The sequence below is a fragment of the Mus pahari genome, chromosome 18 (genome assembly GCF_900095145.1).
Source record: "Mus pahari chromosome 18, PAHARI_EIJ_v1.1, whole genome shotgun sequence".
In the NCBI taxonomy this organism is placed as follows: domain Eukaryota; kingdom Metazoa; phylum Chordata; class Mammalia; order Rodentia; family Muridae; genus Mus; species Mus pahari.
In genome coordinates, this window is record NC_034607.1 from 14,409,862 (window position 1) to 14,428,992 (window position 19,131).

Here is a 19,131-nt window from a genome sequence, read left to right on the forward strand (position 1 = left end):
AGCTGCTCAGGTTCCTTTGGATCATGGCCCTCCATTTTGAGACCGGACTCGCCTCTTCCAACTCGAATTCAATATCAAAGTATTTCTATTTGCCTCTGCGGATTGAACCCAAGGCCTCATGCAGACTGGCACATGCTCTGCCACTGAAGTGCACCTCTATAGCTTTCCCAGAGGGTCTGGAGCTAGGTCGAGTGTAAGAACCATTCGATCATCACAGAAGTAACGTTTGCACAGTTCGCCCAACTCCAAAAGCAGGTCCGTCTTGTCTAAGCAGTACCACTTGAATGCTTCCAGAGACTGGTCTTAACTTGCTAAACAACCACGGTTGACCTTAGAGTCAGAATATCACCACTTTCTGAGCACCAGGATTAAAGGCATGCAACCACCACACCCAATTTACGCCCCGCTGGGACCAGAATTACTGGAAAAGGCCTGTGTGTCCACTGTGTGTATATGGCCACAAGTGTGACATAGATGTATGTGTGAACGCTTGTACACATGTCGGCATGCATGTGTGGGGGTCTGAGGTGGTTACAAGACCTCTTCCAAGATTGATTCCCATTTTTATTTATTGAGGCAGTGACTCTCAATTGAACCCAGAGTTTGCCAGTCAATGAGACTAGCTAGCCAGCTTGCCCTGGTGAGTCATCTCTGCCTCCTGGGTTCTGGGGCTACAGGCTGCTGCCTGCTCACCCGGCTTTTATTTTGGGGGCTGGAGATCCAGAGTCTAGGCCTCATGCTTGCATGAAAATGCACTCACTGAGTCAGCTCATCAGCTGGGAATTGGAGTGTTTGGTGGGTAAAGTGGATGAAATCTATGTTTTTCACCTAACAGGCCATTCTGCAGGAAGCTTGGGAAGTATATAAAAGGAGGGAAAACCTGAGGCACATCCCTTCAAGGAGAGAACAGAGTGGGAAAAACATGTCTGTTTGGTCCCAATGCTGTTAGCTACGGTGATTCTGTTTACGCTTCTCCCAAGTGACTGGTTCGCTTGGAAACCGATTTGTGATATGCAAGTAAAAGCTTCTAACCACTCCGCCTTCTGTTTACTGCGCTCCCCAGCCCTCCCTTGTACATGCCTCCTCTTCCCCCCAGAGAGTCCCCTCACAGTGCCTCTTTCAGGCAATCCCCACCTGATTTTGGTTTTTCCCATTTTGCGTGCCACTACACTGGGCTGCCCACTGAGACCGCCCCTGCAGCGCTTGAAGTACTGAGGAGCAACCACAGTGACTCTGCCTTTGTCCTTTCTCTTAAAATCTGTCCCCTGTCCCAAGTGTACCCCTTTAAAACAAGCTCCTCCCATGGAAACGCCATTCCCATTACTCCCTTTCTCAGTTTACACACCTGCAGTGGCCCACACAGGTCCCAGCCCCGTGGAGCCGCCAAGCACAGGACTCACCACGCACGCTCTGTACGCAGCCTTGCACATGACTGCCCCAGAGCTGCAGGCTCGCTGGCTACCTAATCCAAGTCTCTTCTAAGTCATCAAAGCCACCTTCTACCTCCATCACCCCACAGCTCACCACCAAGTTTACCCAGCCTCCTCCGCTCATCCTCTGAGAGGAACATGTAGGTTAGTTATTCACGGAAACGCCCTGCAAAGCTCCCAAGAGCCCCTGAAAAACCCGCTTAATGTTTGATGAGTGAATGAAGGAACGATCGGGCGCCCCTGCGCCGCCCTAGTAAAGGCGCTCTGTCCTGACTGTGTCTCTACTTAGCCATAGATCACTGAGTCATCCTCCAAGCTGCATGTACCCCCAAGTGCGCTCTTGAGTGCTGTGCACATAATGAGCACTTAGTATCTGATGGGGGGAGAGGGGCTCATGAGACGGATCCCGGGTAAAAGCTGTCTCCAAGCCTGGTAACTGGAATTCAATCTCTAGGATTCAAACGGTAGAGGAACCAACTCTCACAAGTTGTCCCCTGACCTCCACTCTGGAACTGTACCATAGACAGACAGATAGATAGACAGACAGACAGACAGATAGATGGATGGACAGACAGACAGACAGATAGATGGATGGATGATGTAATTTAAGAATTGCAAATCAATATCTGATGGGGCTGGGGTTAAAGCTTGGTAACATATTTTCCTGTCATGGTTTCACCCCCAGTATCCAACCAACCCACCTACCAACCAATCAAGAGAGCAAACCCCACAGAACAATGGAAGAAAAGTTAGGTTATTTAAAACTGAACTTAAGGATGGAAAGTGTTTTTTTTTCCGGACAGAGTCTCATTATGTAGAACTGGCTGGGCTTGAATTCACATCCTGCTGAGTCTGCCTCCAAGTGCTGGGGTTAAAAGGCAAGAGCTACTATGCCCGACAGGAATGGAAAGCGCTTTGAAGATGAGTAGAATATGAAAGTCATTGTCACGGTCCGGATGACCCTGACCCTCAGGTCTGTCCTACCATACCGGGTTCCTGCCGAGCTGGAGACTGAATCCAGAGCGCTGTGCACGCTATGGAAGCTCGCTGCCCACTGGACACCACCTCAGCCCCTTCCCGCACACACCTTTAATCATCTCTAGACAACTTCCAATCCAAATACCATGTAGCTATGGAAACAGCGGTTATACCGGGTAAGTAAGAGATGATGGGTCTCGGGGTTGGTTTTTGTTTTGTTTTGTTTGTTTGTTTTTCAAGAAAGGGTTTCTCTGTATAGCCCTGGCTGTCCTGGGAACTCACTCTGTAGACCAGGATGGCCTCAAACTCAGAAATCCGCCTGCCTCTGCCTCCCGAGTGCTGGGATTAAAGGCGTGTGCCACCAACGCCCAGCTGTCGGGGGTTTTTTCTGAATACTTCCCCCTAGTGGTTAGTTGACTCCATAGGGGTGGATATGGACAAACTGACTGCATTTATAAAGTTCCTTAGATTACAAAGATAAGCTAGCTTCTTTTTGCATGTTTTGTGTGTAGTGTACACGTGTGCCTGCTTGTTCAAATGTGTATAAATCTGACCCTACATACAGTCCTACCGCTCTCCACCTTGTCCTCTGGGGCAGGGTCTCACTGAGCTCACTAGTGTGGCACTCTGGCTCGCCAGCCTTGCTTTGAGAGCTCTGCCTTCCAACAACTAGAATTACAGGTGGGCCACTGAGCTTACCCGCCCGCCCAGCGTTTGACTGGGCTCTGGGGCTCTGAACTCTGGGTGACTCAACAGTGCAGCCAGTAGCTGATCCACAGAAGGCACTGTCTCTCCAGCCTGAGATAGGAACACTTTAAGTGCGTTAAAGAATGTCCTGAGGTATGTGACACTATTTCACAGTTTTATATTCAGCTAAACTTCTCTAGGCCCTCTGTTTCAGAGAGCAGGGTGCCCTCGTCTTTCTTGGCAATACTCTCAGTCTCATTGCCTGATACAATGTTCAGGCCCACCATCTGCACCACATACGCGGTGACAGAACTGTAACCGTGAATGAGGACCACGAGCATAATGTGACACAAGCCTTCACTGTCTGGTGTTGTTTTAGATGAGGGTCTATGGGTCTTGGTTGTGCTTGTCAAGTAGACCAGGCTGACCTCGAACTCAGGAGTTCTGCCTACCTCTGCCTCCCGAGTGATTATAGGGGTGTGCCATCACACTTGGCCAAAAAGAGAAGTGGGCCTCTGAAGTAAAATAGTCATTTACAAAAAAAAAAAAAAAGAAGAAGAAGAAAAGAAAAGAAAAAGAAAAGAAAAGAAAAGAAAAGAAAAGAAAGAAAGAGGCTACCTGGAGAGCCAGGTTTGGTGGTTTCTGTTGTAATCCCAGGACTTGGGGCTAAGGCAGGACTGCCAATAGTTCAAGGCCAGCCTGGGCTGGATAGATTGTCAAAGGAAGAAAAAGAAAAGGAGGAGAAAGGGACCGAGAGAGCAGATGAGGCTCTAAACACGTTCCAGTGCCAAGGCTTTTTTTTTTTTTTTCCTTTATGTGTGATCTCACCTAGAGGAGCCCAGGGCAGACTTCCGCAGTTTCTAAAGTCAAATGTTCACAGATCTGGGGAGCCAGAATACAAACACCAGTAAGAATCAACCTACTTCTAAGCACACTCATTTGTACTTCTAGGAAATCTCAGAGTTTATAAAGAAAAAAAATATGGTTTGTTTCCTTTATATTAAAAGCTAAAAGGCTGGGTGGTGGTAGTGGGTGGCTCACGCCTTTAATCCCAGCACAGGCAAAAGGCAGGCGGATTTCTAAGTCTGAGGCCGGTCAGGGCTACACAGAGAAGCCCTGTTTCAAAAACAAAACTAAAACAAGCCAAAGTAAACTTCAAATCAAAACGACAAACCCCTGGTAGCAATCAAAGGCCTGTAACTCCCGTTCCAAAGGATCTTTGACGCCCTCTTCTGGCCTTCAAGGGCACTGTATGCATGTGGTGCACATACACAAATGTAGGCAAAACATCTATACACACAAAATAAAAATAAGATCTCAAAAAGCAAAGCAAAACCACAAAAAACATACTTTTAATCAGGCACAAGTGCAGTCCCAGCATTCGGGATGCTGAGGCAGGAGGACTTTTTTGAGCCCAGTCTCTTGTACGAAGTGAGTTCTAGGCCAGCCAGAGCGACAGAGTAAGTCCTTGTCTCAAAACAACAAAACGAGGTTGGGAATGCACATGTGAAAATCACGCCTGAAGCCCTGGCCTGCTCCCCAGCAAACACGGGTAAACCGACAGCTCAGGCCTGGAATGCCACCGTCTCCAGATCACCTTACTGCCAGGAGCCACCTTCCTAGGAGCACTGGAGATAACCTCGTCCTGATGAGGATGGGAGTTACTGTGGCACACGTGCCGAGGCTGGAATTGATTCGCTCCTTCCAAAGTGAGACACACAGGTGTCAGGTTCATGGCAACTCGTTTCACCACTGAACCACCTCATCTCAGCAGGCTTGACTTTACTTTTTAAAAAAAGAACAAAGGGGCTGGTGAGATGGCTCAGTGGGTAAGAGCANCCGACTGCTCTTCCAAAGGTCCAGAGTTCAAATCCCAGCAACCACATGGTGACTCATAACCATCCCTAACAAGATCTGACTCCCTCTTCTGGAGTGTCTGAAGACAGCTACAGTGTACTTACATATAATAAATAAATAAATCTTAAAAAAAAAAAAAAAAAAGAAAAAAGAGGGCTGGGGCAGTGGTAGCACACGCCTTTAGCACTTGGGAGGCAGAAGCAGGCGGATTTCTGGGTTCGAGGCCAGCCTGGTCTACAGAGTGAGTTCCAGGACAGCCAGGGCTACACAGAGAAACCAGTCTTGACCCCCAACCCAAACAAAACAAAACAAAACAAAAGCCACCAAAAAGTCTATCGTCCACACTCTCCTAAAGGGATCCTTACTTCAGTCTCAGACCCTGGGTCTTTTCAGCCAGCACCACAGGACAAATGCCATCGTGCCTGGCTAAGGTCAATTTTAACTTGTTAGACATCAGTATTCTCAGCTGTATACAGCTGTACTAGTTGTAATTAAACAACTAGTATAGTATGAATGGCAAAATGTAATAATTCAGGGACTCTTTGCAACGAATCTTAGGCGGGTCATTGGCTCTTTTCATAATACAGAAACTAGGGCTGGAACCCGAGTTCTTTTGAGACTACAATATGTTTTTGAGACAGAATCTCACCATGTAGCCTAGTTTGGCCTAGAACCAAGTGTAGCTCACACTGGCCTCAAGCACAGAGCTCCTCCTGCTTCTGGCTCCCTGAGAGTTGGATTAAAGGTGTGTGTCACCAATACCCACCAACTTTAACATGTATTGAAAAGCCATCAGGGTGTGAAGCAGGATAAAAGTGTGACAAATAATATTTGTGAAATGTTCACATTCTAGCCAGGAACAAAGTTGAACTCCTGATGATTCAAGGAAGTTGGATTTGGTGGACCTGAAAGAAGCCACTTTGAGAGGCAACATCTATCCCGACTGGGGAGCTGTGGTTCTGCTAACGCAGTGTTTGATGTGTTTGTAGCCAGGGAGCCAAAGAAGCCACAGGAACAGGAAGTGTTCGATTTACAACTTTATTAAGAAATTGATAGTTAAACAAGTCACAGCCTTTAAGGACTAAGGGAGCTCTCAGGACTTTCCTGAATGGAAGCGCTCAAGGGAAGGGAGAGAGGACCTGAATGGAAGCACTCGAGGGAATCAAGAGGACAGTAAAACCCAGCGGCCCCTCCCAGTATCCCATCCCAAGGCATCCTTCAAGCATCTTTATCAACTTTACTAGCTCATCCCACACGCTGCTGTGTAATTAGTGGCTGTTTCTTTTACCCACTATTTCCATCCAACTAGGACACTTCCCAGGAACGTATCCTTTCTCCCTAAGTCAGGCCTTCTTAACCTCCATCCCTAACAAATGACCCTGGATCTTCTAAACCACTACTACAGTAATCTATTTTGAATGCCTTCCTCTTTTTTCTTTTTTTTTTTTAGATTTATTATATGTGAGCACACTATAGCTGTCTTCAGACACCCCCAGAAGAGGGCATCAGATCTCATTACAGATGGTTGTGAGCCATCATGTGGTTGCTGGGATTTGAACTCACGACCTTCAGAAGAGCAGCTGGCACTCTTAACAGCTGAGTCATCTCTCCAGCCCCTTTTTTTTCTTTCTAATTTCCCTCTATTGTTATTCTGTAACTCAAAGAGGAACCGGCTGGTTAAGGGTTTTATACATTTCCACTGGCATCTTTTGGATACTTTCTTTCCTCAACACCCTTCCCCCTCCCCAGTGCAACTGATCAAAAAGTCAAACTGGGGGTGGGGAAATGGCTTAGTGCTTAGACTCGGGGCTCCAGTCAGCGCCCGCAGGTATCTTATGTCCCACTTGCCCTGCAGCCCCAGATGACCAACAATTTTCTTCTGAAACCAGCCACCACCTGCTCTTCCTGCAAGGGGCTGGCCAGGCTTCCACGTGAGAGCCCCACAGCCCACTGCCCGTCTGTCTCAGGTGGTTACACTCTAACTCCTGCTCACCCTGTCTCCCGTGGTTACACTCTAACTCCTGCTCACCTTTTCTGCCTTCACTCCTCTATCCTCCCACACTGATAAACCTTGTTCTTAGATCTGAAATTCTTTGTCCTTTCTCAAGAATCCTGCCCCTTTCTCAGACGCTGTTTCATTCATCTCTCCGTCTCTGTCTTGGGTAGATATTCTTGGCTCATGTGAAAGTGCATTTCTGGGTTGGAAAAATGGCTCAGGAGGTAAAGTGCTGCCCAAGCCTTGGGTTTCATCTGCAGAACCAGGTTAAAGATGGAAGACCTGACAGACCTACACACACACACACACACACACACACACACACACACACACACACACACGTACTCAAAATGAGGATGCAATCCCACTGCTGTCATTTACGCCCCCCCCCCCTTTGAGCACACTTTTGTGAGCACTGCTGGACTTTCACTGCCTCACTTCTAGCATTTCACTAGGCACACTACTGTCCTTGCACAGCTTGGTCCACTTCCGTGATCTCACATGACCTGAGCTGCTCCCAGGACACACCTACCAGCCAGTGACTTGTAACAGTTAAATTTCGGTACCCAACAGGTGGCATAGGAATCCTGTTACCATCCCTTGCCAGCTAGTCCTCTTCTGGTCTTCTCCAAATTCTAAGTGACACCATCAGCCACTCAAAGCTTGGCCCATCAATGAGGCCTTCTTGATTCCTTCCGCTCTCGCAGGGCCAGACTATAGTGCAACCGTTTCTAATCCCTACCTGTACAGAGCAGCCACTTCGCCTATAAAGAACATGAGCACTTCTGGGACTAGGAAACTGAGGCAGGAGGATCACATGAACACAAAGCTTGAGACCAAGCAATTAAGCAGTACCATGAGACTGAAGTTTCAAAACAAAAATCCTCCACAGTGGAATGCTCGTTAGCAATGCTTGCAGTCCTGAGTTCAAGTCCCCACCCTACTCCTTTAGACCCCTGCTCCAACTCTTAATAGCTACTCACTGCAATTAGGACAATCTAAGAATTCCCTTAGCGGCCTGACCACAGCAGATCCAGAGAAGCTCCGCAGTATTTGCTCCCCTCCAGTCTGCTCTGCACAGGCTTGGGATGACAAGCCCTGCTTAAGAGATGGCTTAGCACAGCTCATTCAAGTCTCAGCTCAAGTCTTCAGAGAAACTTACTAGGCAGAAAGGGTTACTCCCAGTTCATGTGACCTCCAGTTTACAGGTCTTCTCCCACCGGCTGTAAATTCCACGAGTTCGGATATCTTGTTTTAAATTCCACTCAACACTACTTTTAAATTAATGATTCTTTCCCTATAAACTCGATTTTAGAGAAACCACTGTCTTAAAAGCCTTTGGTCTTTGTGTCCGCACGCACGTGTAAACCTATCTTTTACGCTATCCCATCTACTCTGCCTGGCTGGACCTGAAGGCGGGCAGTTACTGGCCTGATTTCTCTCTAGCCCTTAATCTTTCCTATCTTAATCTTTCCTCTTGAGTCACCTTGAGTTCTAGGAACAAAGAGGAATGATAACCTCCCTGTGGCATGGGCCTCCAGGGGCAGTGCACCCGCAGGGCCACCCAGACCCAGAGTGAGGTGGCTGCTTGGAGCAGAAGCAACTTGTTTCTTCAGAACCAGATTACACCGGAAGCGGAGTCGTTCCTTCCAACCCCACCACCGGCTTTCCTGTGTAACATCAAAACCCTCGGGGGATGGATGGAACTCTGGGTAATGTCAGCACCTGGAAGAAGGGTTTGATGAGCGTCCTTTGACCTGTCCCTAGTCTCAATGCAGCCACAATGTGTAAGCTTTTCACCCATACTCTTTTATTGGTGTACCCAGACCAGCATGGAGGAGTCTATCCTGTTGGCAGGGCCAGAGCCAGGGCTTCTGCCCTAAGACCTCCAGTAATAGGGCCACAGAGATGGCCGAGGGGAAAGGTGATCTGCTGTAAGCCTAGCAACCAGAGTTTAATCCTCAGGACCCATGTGGTGGAAAGGAAATGTAATTTAAAAAAACCATCCAGTAATTCAGAAGCAAACTCAGTACTAAGACTTTAAAATCTCATGATATCTAAATTTTCTACCAAAAAAAAAAAAAAAAAAAAAGAGCTTTAAATGACTTTAATACATGGCAGGAAGAAAGGGAAAAATAATGAGCAGTCACGCAAACCAAAATAATATGGACCTCAAATCCGATGTTGCCCCCTCCCAAACACAAGTTTAGTCTAGTACAGTCTGGTTCTAAATTAGCAGGAGTACTAGCTCTCCCTGAGGGCTGTCAAACAATGGCCTCTCATTCCAACGTCTCCCGGAGGAGGCCAGATTTCAGTCCTGGAGATGGAGTGCCTCACTAAAACTGACCAGAGCTCATCCTGGTAAATAATGGAGATGGAAAAATCTGTATTTTAAAACACCTCCCAGTTAATTCTGATGTCAGATTCAGAAATCCTAAGTGTGGAGCTTTGTGGGGGAATGCAATTTTTGCTGCTTAAAATGGTAGTACCCTGAACAGTCTATCAAGAGTAAGCCCCAAGTATTTAAAGCACTAACACTTTCTAGAAGTGTTCAATGTGTGGCAGGAGCTGTGGCAGTCCCTAATATCCACTGCCTACCGGCTGTATTCTGACACAAAGACACTGTGCCTCTTACCCACTAGAAAATTAACCATCTCCATCTCCGAGTGCCTCCTGAGCTTCCCAGACCTTTCTCCTCCCCTGTGACCTCCACACACCTGTCCGGTATTTATCTAGGTTAAGAAAACTTATAATGAAAAGGTACATTTTTGAAGTTTAACTGAAATTTCCTCAATCAGAGACTTAATTAAGAAAGTCTAATTTTTGAAGTCCATCGAAGACCCAAACTAGAAGTCACTTGCAACCGTCTCGTCCCTGCATCCCGTGGACCAGACCCCGGTCTGCGGGACACCACCACCGACTAACCACGACCGGCTTAGATGAGTACAGTTGGGCGGGCCACGTTCCGGGGAGGCGGACCGACCCCGGTCCTTAGCTCTGTCGGCTGGGACCCTAACCCCCAAGAATCAAGAAAGCCAAGCAGAGGGATCCCCAAAGTCCTGCCCGCGGCCGGGTCTGAAAGACCAAGCCGTCCAAGCCCGAGATCAAAGGGGGGGGGGAAAACACGGGTGGGGGGGATGCGGGGAGGGACGCCATCGACCAGGGCGCCCGACCACATCCCACTCCACTCCTGCCGGCCCGAGACAGACGACCGAAAGCAGGCCGCCGCCACCTCGGCTCCATCCTCGGGACCCGGCGGCCGCTCCCGGCTCCGGGGCTCCCGGGTCTCCGGGCGCCGCCCGCGCCGCGAGGGAAGATGGCGGCCGCCGAGCCACTGCGCCACCAGCCCTGGCTGCGGGCCAGGCCCAGCGCCATCTTAGCGTCCTCCGGCCCGCCGCCCCCGCCCCGAGAAGCCGCTTTCGGGGCGACTCGGGAAGGGGGGGGGCCCGCGAAACCCTCCGGGCCGGGGGGAAAAAAAAAGCAAAAAAAAAAAAATAAAAAATAAAAAAATCAAGACTTTAAAAAAAAAAATCCACGCACCAAAAATAATCACAAAAAAGACAAGAGAAGGCGCTGCCCGCCAGCCACCGCCCTCCGTCCCCCCGGCCTCCGCACCGGCGAGCCGAGCCTGCAGCGGGGCCCGCTCGCTCGTCCCCGGCCCGGGCCGCGGATCCTCGCGTCCGGCCCGGCGACGGCGACGACGACAGGCCGGGGCCTGCGCCGAGAGGCCCAGGGAGCCGGCGGGAGCCCCCGGGCCTCCGCCGCGGCCTCTCCCCGGACGCGCCGGTGCGGCGGCGGGCGAGAGGGAGCCGGCGGGGTGGAAGTGCGGAGCGAGGACCCGGGCCTCCCTTCCCGTCTCCTCCTCCTCCGCCGTCGCCGCCGCGGGCTCCATTTTTTTTTTTTTTTGCTTTCTTTCTTTCTTTTCCCCCTCCGAGAAGCGCGGAAAGGCGACCAAGGCGGCCTCCCCACCCGGGAGCCTCGGAGGCGGCGAGCGGCAGGCAGAGAAGGGAACCGAGGGGGCTGTGCGGAGCCTGCGAGCGGCGAGGGGAGGAGATTGGGAGAAGCGGAGTCCGCTCGCCCGGCCGCCGTCACTCCGGGCCCTCCCTCGCCCCCTGCTCGCCGCCCCGCCGCGCCGCGCCGCCGTCCTCCCCTCGCCGAGCCCCGCTCCCTCCTCCGCGGCTCCCCGGGCGGCTCCGGGGGGCGGAATACACACACACACACACACACACTCGCACACACACACACACACACTCGGCGCACACAACTAATTTGAAAGCGGCTCAATCAATGAGTCATTAAAAGGCTCCCCTCCCCGCCTCCCCTCCCCAGCGCCACGCCGCCACCTCCCCTCCTTCTTTATCCCACACCCCCCTTCCCGGGCTCTCCCACTCCCCGCTCCAGAAATTTGCATCCGCGGATGGAAGAGGGGGGGGGAGAGGAAGAAGAAGAAGGAAGGGGGGGGAACAGGCAGGCGCCAGGCCCCCCTACGCGGCCGCGGCGCCCCCCGGCCCCGGCCCCGGCCCGCCCGCCCGCGCCCCCGCCCGAGACACTGAACTTGGTCTTCCCAGGGCCCCGGCGGCGCCGGGAGAGGCATCCACACTCGATTCCCCTTTTCTCCGTGTCCATTAAACATCCACCCACCACCACCATCACCCACCCACAAACCCAACCCCCCCCCCAAAAAAAAAAAAAACACAGCCTTAGCCAATAGCTCTCTGGGCTGAAACCTAATATCCTGGTTTTGGCAACTCGGTGTTTAATTTGCTCCTCTTTCTTTTCTGTCTGGCTGGAGATCTATCTCCCAGCTCTCCTCCTCTCCTCTCCCCCCACCCCCTTCTCCTTCCCTCGCTTCTCCCCTCCCCGAAGGAAAAAAGAGGCAGAGGAAGGAGGTTGTGTTTTTTTTTTTTTTTTTCTCTCTCTCTCTCCTTGAAATTTTTATCACAAAATTATAATACACTCAAAGGGAAACTCACCGTCATGAAAAAGCAGTGCCTTGTCAACGGGGTTTCTGCGCCATCGCACCAGGGGCGGCGGCGGCGGCGGCGGCGGCGGCGGGCGCGGGGCGCGGGGCGCGGGCGCGGGAGCTCCAGGCCGAGCGGCGCCGGCCACACGCGCTCCGCTCTCTCTCTCGCTCACCCCCGCGCCGGGCGGCGGGCGCCCGCTCCCCGCGCCCGCCCGGCCTTCATGCTCTGCGCCCGGGCAAACGGCTCGCCTGCTCGTCTACCTCAAACTTCGGTCTTGCCTAGTTTAAAAAAAAAAAAAAAAGGCAGAAATATTACGATTTCTTTAATTAAAAATTTAAAAAAAATTTTTTTTTTCAAAAGAAAACCAAAGCTCATAGACCGTTGATTTCTGTTTCTTTTGAGAAAAAAAAAAAGTGTGTGTGTTGCGGGGGAACTTTGAAATGTATTGGGGTCGATTCAAGAAACAGGTTTGTATCCACCCGCCTCCCCCCCCCATCTACAAGATGTGAGCTGATTCTCCTTAGGGGCCCTGTACACACACACACACACACGTTTTAGTTTAAATTGGAGGCGGGGAGGATAAACAAAAATTGATTTAGAAACTCCAAATAGAACCAACCACATAAATTTTTTTTTGCATATTTATGTAAAAACTAAAGCATCGGTCGATTTTAACCTGGCAGGGTTAGGCTTAAGTTTCTCATGTGCTCCTAAACTCTACAACATCCCTTCCCACTCTAAAACGCAGTGCAATCTTATCTGTGAAACGTCCCTTAAGGAAAAGAAAACTAATGACTAAGGAGAGATGCTGCTAAGTATCCCTTGGCCCTCTCTATTTAGACTGCTATCTTTTCTATTCATGTTTGTGGGAGTTGCATTAAACAACTTCCATTCTTTAAAAAATGAAGCTACAAAACCTTTTAGCACCATTTGGTCCAACCATAATCACCACCTGTTTTAAATTTCAAATTGTTGACACTTCTTAAACCACCTAGTAGTACCGGAAACATAAGTGTTCATTATGACAGTTCTTTGCAGCCTAACTACTAATGCCCAAATGCCCACACAATATAGCAAGGAGGGGGATTAAAGAAATATCAGAAATAGGTAATAAGTGAGTTGTACAAGAATGTAATTCATGCTTAAAGATACAGATTTAAGCCTTGATTTTTCTTCCCCCTGATATTATTTGAAGTCAGTTGGTAAGGTTTTGTTGATAAACATATATCCGGTGAGTTCTAAATAAAAGTATCACCAGATTTAAATTCTTTACAATATTGTTTGGTTTGTATAGCTTTTACTAGGAAGCAAAAAGCCTCCGGGCAGAGGTAGACATGCTGTCCAGTGAGTGGCAGGGCAAAAGCATGCTTTACTGTGTGACCGTGTGACTGTGACTGTGTGACCACAGTCCTGGGTTCAGCCCCAGAACACCCACACAAGTCCTTTATGCACCTTGCTTACTTATATAAGCATAAAATTAAACAGAGTTTGTCAAAGCGGCCATACTATGTTGCTACATCGAACTTCTTTCTCAAAAGCAACCCACCTCATGTTTCAGTAATTGGCACTCTACATAATGAAGGCTAGGTGCTTAGACCTGACTGAAAATACATTGTTATGTTAGTGTTACATAGTATCTATCTTTAAGGGTATCTTGTCTTTTCTTAGAAGCCATGTATATATGTATGTATGTATGTATGTAGTTAATTAATTTGCTTTGAATTCAGCCAATGCTTTTCTGGACCAGCAGTCCTTGCATAAATTAGCATATTTCTTTATACTTAATGGTCGGACCAACCAGTTTTCTAATTGGCTTGGGAAACTTTAAACCATGTTTTAAAGTGCCTTTGGATTGGTGGGAATGTAATTAGAATGCCCTTCTATTTGGAAGAAGGGCCTTTCCAAAGAGCCCATGGAGTATGCATTGCGATCCGGGCATAGCGAGCCTTACAGCTGGTGCTCCAGGTTGCCAATGAAATATTAATGGATCTCAGGAAGATAGCTTTCCTCATTGGCCAAAATCCCAAGGAAACCGGAAGTCTCACTTTAAATCTGACCTACCCGTTGCCTAGATTTGATCATTACACAATGTGTGTGTATATTACATGTAAACATTTTGCGCCTTATAAATATACATTGATTATATAGCTTTCGCGAACAAAACTAATTTTTAAAAAGATGTCCTAGGGCATTGCAGCCTTTTTAGTACAAGAACAGTGATGCATGCTGAGTGGGTGCTCAGAGCTCAAGGTGCCCTGCTATTAATCCCATCATCTGTCTGTCCCGAGAACTTGCCCTGGAATCTAAGGAATAATGAGCCTAAGGTTTAATGACCCTGATTTTGCAGACAGGCTCTCAGCGCTTCCAAGGATTTGTATGAAGTCACAAGTCTCCTAAGGGCTGATGGGAGAAGCCCCAGCTGGTGGTTCCAGAACTTACCCCTCTCTCAGGCCCAGCAAGTATCTTGGGAACGGGTAGTCTTGCTGTGCCAGTATCTTACCATAGTCCAGGGGAGAGGCACAGGCCGAGGGGCAACCCTTTAATTAGTCCAGACCTACCCAGAGATGGCCAGTTGTCAAATGTAATTTTAAGTCTGGGGGAGGGGTTTGCAAAAGACTAGGACAGCAGTGGAGAGGATATGCTCACATTTGTAGGCATGCCCTGATTCCGTGAAACAAAGGCACCTTCTTAGACTTCTCCTCATAGGACTAGAACAGCAGTCCAAACAGAGGACCTGTTTAAATTTGCTTGTGACATTTCAAACTCTGTCGTAAGTGTTTTGGAATCTAAGTTAAAATTAAGAAACTTTTTAAGAGGACATTCCTCCCCCCCAAAGAGGACCATTCCTTTTCTTAAAAAAAATATTTTGTAGCCGGGCCTGGTGGCGCAGGCCTTTAATCCCAGCACTCGGGAGGCAGAGGCAGGCGGATCTCTGAGTTCGAGGCCAGCCTGGTCTACCAAGTGAGTTCCAGGACAGCCAGAGCTATACAGAGAAACCCTGTCTCGAAAAACCAAAAAATAAATAAATAAAAATATTTTGTTTTATTTTATATGTACAGGAGTTTTGTTTGCATTCATGTGTATACACGAGTGCCTTGAGCTCACGGAAGCCACTGGATCCTATAGAACTGGAGTGACAGACAGCTGTGGGCTTCCGTGAGGATGCTAGGAACCAAGGTCCTCTGCAAGAGCAGCCGGTGCTCTTAGCCCCTAAGCCATCTCCCCCTGCTTTGTTTTGTTTTGTTTTTGTTTGTTTGGTTTTTTTTGAGACAGGGTAGACCAGGCTAGCCCTGAACTCACAGAGATCTGCCTGCCTCCTGAATGCTGGGATTAAAGGCTTGGGCCACCACTGCCTGGCTCAATTCTTTAATCTTATAAAAGATTTTCTCATTATTTTATAAGGAACAACAAAAGGGATTAATGCTTAAGCCAATATTCTCTTAAACTAATTCCTCTGAAAGTCTCTAGGACACCCACCGCCTGTCACCTGGACCATTCTTAAAATGGCTGTACTGTACGTACATGAGCTTGACTGTACAATCAACAACTTAATCATATACAAGTATTCCTTTCCATGTATGAGACCTAGGAACAAGGAAAGTCAGACGCAGGATTTTGAAAAAAAAACAAAAAAACAAAAAACAAAGATTTATCGTTTCTAGATGTTCTACGATGTGCTTGGACCTTCAAATGAAAAGGGCCCAAAGTGCACATAGCAGTTAGGAGTGAAAGTGGGGTGGAGACTGTAGCTCACCCCAGTACAGCTCCCCATCACTAGGAGAATAAAGAAAGTGAACCCTTGCCTGGTTCACTTAGAAGAGATGCAGGCCAGAGCTGTGCCACCCACTGAGTCTCAGGAACTAAATTAGATTTCTGGGGCCCACACAGTGGAAGGCAAAAGCCAGAAATGACTCCGATCTGCACACAAATGTGTACATGCTAATGACCTGCATGCTAACACACACACTCACAAACAAATAGAACATAGTTTAAAAAGGGAGATGCAGTGGTGGCCGTTTAAGTAGCGCTGTGCATATGTGCATGCCAGCCAGAGGTACCTACTGCGGGGAAACAGGAGGGCTGGCAAGTGAGGTAGCGATGTGCAAGACACCTTCTACATTCTCAGGCGGGACGGTGGCCTAGTGGGCAAAGACACTCGCCATCAAGCCTGATGTTGTCCTGTGGCCTTCACAAGTGGCCTGATGATGTGACCTCCCATAGTGGAGGGAGAGAGCCGACTCCCACAAGTTGTCCTGTGGCCTTCACAAGTGTTCATGGCATGTATGTGCCCATGTATGCACACGTGCACCCACAGAAACACTAACAGAACGCAGTAAAACAAAATTATTTTAATTCTCACTGTCCATCATCAAGGTTCTTTTCCTTATTTATATTGTTGTTCCTACCTATTCTAGAGCTGGTGGCACTGGGCGCGCCATCTCCCCCGTCGGAGCCTCAACTCTCTCATCCATAAAATGAGGATAATTATAGTGTTCACCTCTGAGAGTTATTTTAAGGCATTGGGAACTAGTGCACGGAGGATGTTTTAGCAGGGCACTGAGAACCAGAGGAGCCTGTGGTCTCTTCCTATGTGACCAGCCAGCGGCAGCCTTCTATTGCTGGCCCCGCCGTATGATTTGAGTGTACTGTATTTGTTTGAAATGGGATCTCACTGTGTATCCCTTGCTGTCCTGGGACCCTCTATGAAGACTTGGTTGAACGCTTATCTCCCAAGATCTGCCTGCATCTGCCTCCTTCGTGCCCGGATTAAGTCTATGGGTCTCCATAAAGGCCACTGTTACTTCTTATACATGTGACTTTTTGGGAGGTCGGGGGTGGGGGAGGATTAAAACAGGATCTCTCCATGTAGCTCAGGCTAGCACATAACTTGCTATATAAACCAGGCTAGCCTGGAACTTGCAGAGCGCTGCCTGTCTCTGCCTCCAGAACGCTGGTGTTAAAGGTGTGCACCATTAGTGCGTGTGAGTTTGTGTGTGCACACAGATGTGTGCCACCCAGATCATTAAGCTTGGCAGCAAGCCCTTTACCCGCTGAGCTGGCTTGGTCATCCTTTAGTCTGCCCTTTAAATGTCTCTCGGTTTCCTGTTCGTAAAAAGGAATCAAGCAATACACACATCTGAGGTTGTTGTGTGAGCTAAAGGACATCGGTGACAGAAAACCCTTGCCCAGTGCCTGGGCAACAGTAGACATTCAATAACATTTGCCATTATTCTTCTGACTGCTACTGCTACAAGTAATGTGACTCTAGACAGACAGCTCAGCAGTTAAGAGAGTGTGTTGCTCTTAGGACCAGAGTTTGACTCTAGTATCCACATTAGGTGGCTTACAACTACCTGTAAGTGAAATCCTAGGAGAGCTGGTGCCCTCTTCTGGTCTCCACAGACACCCACACAGAAGTACACACACACAAACACACAAAGAAAATTAAAATAAAGGTCTTTAATCCTAGTACTCATGAGGCAGAGGCAGGCGGATCTCTTTGAATTCAAGGCTAGCCTGGTCTACACAGAGTTCCAAGCTGGTCAGGGGTCTGCATAGTAACATGGCCCCAAGTTTGGAGGTGCACACCTGTTATTCCAGTGCCCAGGGGGCTGAGTGAGGCAGGAGGCTTACAAGTTGGTGGCCAACAGTAATACAGTGAGACCTTATTTCAATAAATTAATAAGTGACTGGATAATTAAATGAATGAAAAAGACAAAACTATATATAGGGGAAGTCTTGTGGTGTGGCTAAGTGGCAGGCCACCCACTCAGCAAGCTGGAGGTCCAGGGTCCAAATCCTAGACCTCCCCTCCCCCCCCCTAAAAAAATCTGAAATTGGCTTAAAAGTGATAGATAGCAACGTATTGGAAAGCTGCCGGTATTCTCACTATGGAGTCTACGCTGTTACTTGGTTTGATAAGTGACTACAAATACTCTAGGACACCTCTCTAGATACCAAGGCTATTAAAGTCAGGACATGGTTTTCAAGCTGGTCATTTTCCTTGACAAGCTTTTAAAAAACTCTGAAGTCCTAGCAAGCTTCTCGTCCCAAGACAAGGAGTTGACACAACACATCAGAGATGTTTGTTTTCAAAGGCAGCCAGCACTCCCACTGGCCGCCAGTCTCACACACCCAGCCTGTTTCCCCACAGAGAACATGAGGGGGAGGACAGCCACTGGGTTAGGAGGTATCACTCTAGCTGGAAGACAGCTAGGGGGCTAGGCTGGGACACTTCCCTGTGCTCAGGGCCCCCAGTGCCCTACCTGTCTCAGGCACCCAAATGGACAGGGGGTGGTGCATGGTGTGGGTGTGTAAGAAGTCAGTCATGTGATCACTCAGGCAGTAGACTGGTATTTTGAAGGGAGGGGGGGGGAGTCAGTTTCAGCCAGGTTTGGTGGTGCGCAGATGAAATCCTTGCTCTTGGGAGATTAGGAACTAGATGCAAAAAGCCATATAGTGAGGTCACCTATCTGGTGGGTTTGAGGACAGCCTGGGCTACAGAGGAAGTCAAACCTCCCAAAAGAGGGTGTCCACAACAAGGGGCTTGCTCCAACATTGCCCCCTCCTGAGAATGAACTTAGCACTGGCAAAGAAGATGAGTGTGGGAGCGTGCCTTCGATCCTAGAGACAGAGGCAGAGGCAGGAGGGCTGCTGCAAGCCCGAGACAAGCCAGGGCCTACTGCAAGACCCGTAGCTCAAAAACTAAAACAAGGGCCTGGAGAGATGGCTCAGAGGTTTGCATCATTGCCCAACAGTTCCAAAGGACCAAGCTTCCTTTCTCAGAACCAACATGGTGGCTCACCACTGCCCTGAACTCTAGCTCTGGAGGACCTGACACCCTACCCTTCTCTGGCCTCCACAGGCACCGGGCACACGTCTGGTATACAGACACACGTACACAAAACACTCAGACATATAAAGTGGAAAACAAAACAAAACAAAAAGAAAACACAGTACTGAGCTAGCCAGACATGGTAGCAGACACCTTTCAGCTCAGCACCTGGGAGTCTAAGGCAGGAGGACCCTGGACCAGCCTGGTCTACACAGCAAGTTCCAGGCCAGCCAGGGCTACATAGTGAGACCCTGTCTCAAAACAGAACAAGTTAGAAAACACAAATACAAAATACAGAACTGAAACATCTGAAGAAGGGGTCGATCTAATGGTCACTTATTGAGGGAAAGGGATAGGGAAAGAGAGAGGGAGAGGGGAGGGGAG

At 48.8% G+C, this 19,131-nt stretch overlaps 1 protein-coding gene across 1 annotated transcript in view; it reads right to left on the minus strand.

The window, feature by feature from the left end:
* Positions 1–19,131, minus strand: part of Bicral (BRD4 interacting chromatin remodeling complex associated protein like) — a 96,651-nt gene that overhangs the window by 50,379 nt on the left and 27,141 nt on the right. Inside the window, exon 2 of the mRNA XM_021218466.2 lies at positions 11,922–12,190. The gene's annotated coding sequence lies outside the window, so the exon portion shown is untranslated. The remainder of the gene's footprint in view (positions 1–11,921; positions 12,191–19,131) is intronic.